This window comes from Pinus tabuliformis, chromosome 2_2, assembly GCF_031772625.1.
Source record: "Pinus tabuliformis cultivar Carrire ecotype Pingquan chromosome 2_2, CPIR1, whole genome shotgun sequence".
Taxonomy (NCBI): domain Eukaryota; kingdom Viridiplantae; phylum Streptophyta; class Pinopsida; order Pinales; family Pinaceae; genus Pinus; species Pinus tabuliformis.
In genome coordinates, this window is record NC_142300.1 from 1,246,786,059 (window position 1) to 1,246,791,947 (window position 5,889).

Here is a 5,889-nt window from a genome sequence, read left to right on the forward strand (position 1 = left end):
GAAGAATTCCTAAGTAACATTCAGAGTGAAAAACTAGTGCAAATAGGAGCAATTAAGAATTCCTATTTATGACTAATTCTGAAGAAAACATATACAGTAACTGAGATTGAACACAGAGTGCCTTTAGGCAAATTCTGTGCTATTCTTTTTCTCTGCTACCAAGTTTGTGGAACAAACATGAAATTGCATACATAGAAAACATAAAAACACAGAGAAGAGAGACTTATTGATCCATGAACAACGCAAGAATTCTGTAGCATTTCCCAGAGCTTCAATTCCACATTCAGATGGTTCAGCACAGTGAAATTCAAAAAAGCCTTTGTATTATAGAGCTTCAATAACTTACAGCGCGGTTCAGAAATGAGATTACCAACCCCAAATACATATTATGGGGGGGTATTTATACAAAAGGGTGATACAAAATATCATGCGGATAAGTCCTGAACTCATAACTTTCTTTACCAACTATGAAGAAGTAGTAAGTGAGGGAATAAATGCTGTAGTAAATATGAATGCGCTAGCTGTCCAATTTGTCAGGGGAAATTTGACTTTCTGGGCTGAATGAGTCGCCTGCTTGCTGCGTATTCATTCTGCGTGTGCTGTCCCGATGCTGGTACACTGTTTGTTGCTGCCTTGGTCTTCATCATCGGTGCTTGATTTCTTTGCATTCAATGAACTGTAGTGACTATTCTGTTTCTACCTTGCACCGCTTTTTCTTCCCTTTTGACAGGTGGACCGTGCCATCTGTATATGCTAACCTGTAGCTGATCAAAAAGAATTAATAATCAAAATCACCTGAGCAACGTCTCCATCATTCCTCTCCACCAATCCTCTGTGGGTAGCTGATGTCGTTGTATCTTTATCAGTGTTTCATCAGCTTCAGTGTATCTATAAAAGGTGGACTGGACTTCAAAGAGATGCTTTATCTCATGTTCGATGTAGAACAGATTCTCTAGTTTGTCATAGACACTCTGTCCAGATGGAGGTCCTGTTTCTCCTGATGTGCTCGAGGACGCTGTGATTTGATTGGAGGCATAGTTGTTCACCCTGTTGGCATAATGCTCATGTGACAGCAGTCTTCCAGCGCTGGTTACTAAGCTGGGTAGCCCTCTGCTCTGTAATGTTGTGATCTTTATTCTGAACTCATCTACCTCTGCTTGCATTTCTTGGCATTTTCTTTCCAAGGTCTGCACAAAATTCCTTAGGGTCAACACCCTTTTTACTAGCAAGATAGTATCAGTCCTGTTCCTGATTCCTATTGCTGCCAACTGCTCTTTGGTGTGAGTGTTCAGGAATTGGATCATTCTATTAGCTTGCTCAGGCATATTTCCTAAAGATGCTCTAGCCTTTTGGTTTTCAAACTGAGCCAAGCCTATCAAATCCATTTGCTCATGAATGGTTTCAATGGATTGCCATTGGTCTGTAATGGATTGGCCAATCTTGGCCCACAAAATTTTCTTGACATCAGCTAGAGTTTTATCAAAAGTGAGCTCTTTCTCTAGCTCCTTTATTCTTTTTTCCAGGGCTTTCACTTCCCTTGTCTTCTCAGCTACATCCTGCTTTGACTTATCATATTTTTCCTCAATTTTAGCAAGTTTTTCTTTGGCCTCTTTCAATTCTACCATCTGCACTTCCAGGGCCTTTATCTCTTTCATCATATTGTCCATACTCAGGCTGGTCTCTTGCTCTGCTGTTGCTGTTGTTGTTGCTGAAACTGGTGTTGAACTCGAGGTACCGACTTCTGATGTTGGAGCAGTGAGAGGGACTGTTGTGGTGGCCGTAGGAGGAGCAGCTGTAAGAATCTGAGCTGTTTGAATTGGCTGAGAGGCCAACTCTCCCTGTCTCCCTTGTAATGATGCCTCCAAGGCACTTTCTGTTTCTATCAATCTTTTATGTAAGCTCATAAGCAAAGTTACCACATCCTGCTCTTCTTTTTGTTGTGCTATCTCTGTGGCTTGAGGATGCATTGTAGCTGGCAGCTTGAGTTGTCTTTTGAGGGCTGCTATGTCTTCCTCTTTCTTCTTTATCAAAGCTTGCACGCCTTTGGGATCAGTGGGATCATGTCCCAGCTCTATAATGATCTCCTCCAAGGACTTGATTCTATTGTCCTTGGCCTGTGATGAAGCTTTTTCCAATTCTAGTTGGGCAGAAGTATTGTGCAGAGAGTTTTGCAATCTATGGGCCAACAATGTTTTATCTGCCAAGGTAGAATATACCATTTCCCCGGTCTGCTTGTGTAATTCAATCTGGTCCATCGGATGGATATCCTTGGCGAGCACTTCCAGATTGGTTCTAATATAGTCAGCAGCTGATTGTGGTTGCTGCATTATAGGTCTGAAATGACTGAGGGTCATTTTCCCTTCCTGGATGTCATAAGTTGCCATTAGCCTTTGCTGATTAGTGGGAGCCATCCTTAGCAACTGGTTGTACAGCTGGTATCTCACTGGCTCATTTCTAGCTTTAATATCTATGAATGCTTTTTTAATGTCAGAGCCCTGTCTGCTCTGTTGCCTGGTGGATGTAACCTCCACCCCTTGTTGTCTCTCTTGCTCCTGCTGAAAGGAGCTAGCTGATGTCTCCATGCTTGGGGGAATTTGTTGTTCTGTTGGCCCTTCTGGTATTTCTTCCTCTGAAAAAGGATTTAATCTTTGTCTTTTTTCTCCTTGTTGTTCTGTGAATGTCCCTGGCGGGGTATCTTCTTGTCTATCCCTTTTCTTTGCTCTTTCCTCATTGGCAGGAGTTTGTAATACTGGAATTTCAGCTGCCTTTGCTTGAGTAGAAGGGTCTTGCCCTTGACTTTGTTCATCTGTAGAAGCAGGCCAGTCTGCCATTGTTTCTTGCTGTTCCAAATTGTGCACTTGCTCTTCTGAATGTTGCACCTCTTTACCTTTATCTGTTGCTGCTGGTGGGGCACTTACTTGGGCAGGTTGCTAGGAGGCCATGGCAGATGAGGTGCCTTCTCCAAGGTTCCAAGGGGCTGTGAAAAACACCTGTCCAAAAGATTCCAAGTCAACTGCTTTTTCAAGGTCTTTGATTGCTTTTTCTACTATCTCTTCCTCAGAAAGTTCTTCAACTAGTGTGCCCTCTACCCACTCTTGTCGGTTAGCATATTGTTCAATTTGAGGGATATTGCAGTGTTCATATCCTGCAAGCCTGTGCTTGACTCTTTTAAGGCTTATAAAGTGATTGGGGTCATATGGTGCCCAATAAAAGCTTGTTTTTAGCAACAAAAGTTTTTCAAAATCTTGTCTGCCTCTTCCCAGGCTTCTTCTCTCTTATTGAAAATAAATGGGCCCAATTGATGTCTAATCTTGAGCTGTGCCTTTTTGCTTTTGCCATAGAAATGAATCATATCTGAATTACCAAATTGTCGGAAGTATTCCAAGGCAAAGAGTCTCATGGGGACATATTTGGGCAGTCTGTAGGGGGCTAATTCACAGCCATAAATCCTGATTACTGTGTGGTTTTGGTAAAAATACCAGTCACCAATGCTGTAGCTTTTGGAAAGCTGTAGAATCTTTTGCATCTCATCAGTGAGTCTAGGAAGAGGAGTGCTCACCAGTAAGGAAGAAGCTGGATGTATAAATAGGTCAATAAACTCGCAGTAGGTATATGGAGAGTAATAAACATGGTGGCAGACTGATGACCAAAATATTACAAACCTTCGCTCCCCCTTGGCATCCAATTTTTTGAGGAAAACTGGGAAACTATCAGGCTGATAGTACAGCAGCAAATGATATATGTAGGAGGTGTATTTGAATACCCTTTCTCTCTCTAGGTTCATGAATTGCTCATGAATTTTGTTAGCTATGAAGGTGGCATAATCATACAGGACAGCAGGGGGCTGTCCTGGAGCAAACATGGACAGCATCACCAAGACTGTCTCATCAACAAACTCACTGGTATTGAATCCTAAGATGCAGGATATCATGTCTACCAGCAGTCTCCCTGTTTCATTGAACCAAACATGTAGATAAGGAGGAGGTTGCTGGGGCTGAAAACCTGGTTGCATGAACAGCTGGGCAATTCTTGTGATCTCTGAGATAGGCAGCTTGGCACCTTGGTCAAGCAGAAGTTTCATGGAGAGAGGAGCCAGAGGCTTAGTTGGCTCAAAGTTTAGCATCTTGTTTATGGCTTGAGGGGTGATGTGAAACAAAACAGTCCCAGATGGAGCCAAAACTGCTCTTTGACTGGGCTCATAATTTTCACAACACTGATGGATGAGGTCAGGGAATACATTTACTTGTGGGAGATAATAGATTGGCAGGTTGGACTCCCAGATACCAAGGACATCAGCATTGCTTCTGTATCTTTTCCTTATCTCACAAAAGGTTTCAATGTGATATTTGTTGCTCAGTTCAACTGTTTCCTTCATTTGGTAATCCCTGTCAGCAAGGGGCAGCCACTCCAAGTTCCTATGTGGTGCATTCAAGGGGGCAATATTTAAAGCTGTGGGAGTGGCCATTTTGAAGTTTATCTGTGTTTATACTTGGAACCAGGATTAGTGCAACAATAGACTGATGAAAACGACTTCTGAGGACTTGTAAAGGAGCTGCAGACTGAGTTTCAATATGGGACTGGCCTTCACTGTCTGTAGTTATGACAAAAGAGGCAAATTTTGCAGAGTTTAGACATACTTCTCTTTTGTTAATGAATTCCCTGGATTAAGAGACTGTGGGCAATTTACAAAGGGAAAAGGGGATGCTTTTGAGCCAAATAGGTAGAATGTTGCAGCGGAATTTAGTACAAGGGGTCAATGCACGGCAGTATGAAGATTCTGCTGGCGAAAGAGCTAAAAAACGATTTTTTAATGGTGAAATTACAAATGGGCGTGGGTCGCAGGGTTTCTTTTGAATAGGGGATTTATCAGTGAATTTTAAGCAGAATTTAGGTGTAGGAGTATCTTTGGTGGGAATTTGCAGGTGTTCAAGCAACTACAATGGAGAAAAACGGCAAAAAAAGAGGTTAATAGGTGAAATGTGGGCAAATACCTGGTTTTTGTGGCGCAGAGGGCGGCTCAGGAGGTTCAATGGCGAACTGTGGAGTTGAATTTGCAGGCGGCACTGGCTCGGATGATCAAATTCGAGCTTGGGCGGTAAATCAACGTAAAACGGCATGCACAGCACTCCCGAACTGACCAATGAAAATGAAAGAAAATGGTCGTTTTCGCGTAATTTTATGAAAATTTGGGACTTTGGCACTTTTGGCGTTTTTTGGCGATGACGTCAGCATGACGTCATTTGGCGGGTAGCGGGTATGGTATGGTGACGTGGCAGCCGATGTGGGCGCTGACATGGACGGGTGATGAGGCAGACACATCGGATGGAACAGTGACATGGGGGCTGACGCAGGTGCCGACGTGGTGTATGACGTGGGGCGTGGGGACAGAAGGCGGTAAATGGTTTTATCGGACCGCCTTTGGTACGGGGGCGGTATATGTCAGAGCCCGCCTGACGCAATCAAAAGAGGGCACGCGTCTTTTGTACGACGGCAAAACTGCTGTGCTATTGGGCGCTAACTCCTGTACGTCGGGGTCGCTCCGAAATCGGCGAGGGCCGTCGGATCTGGGAGGGCAGATCGGAGGGTTGACGGGATGCAGAGTTGGGGGTACAATACGGCGCGGGGATCCGCCCATATATTACTTATTATAAAATATAGTGCAGGGGTGAAACTTTGGTTATGTGGGTTTTGGGCGCCGAGGGTTATGGTTTAATATTTAATTCAAACATTTCAAAAAAACCTTAGGAATATGAACGTGGAGGGTATTTTGAAGTTAAGTTATGAGTGAAAAGAGGCGGGATGGTTATTAATTTAACCAGAGGTTAAATTAACTCCAGGGTTAGGATGCGGAAGGGTTAAAATTAGTCCCAAATGGACTAATATTTCCCT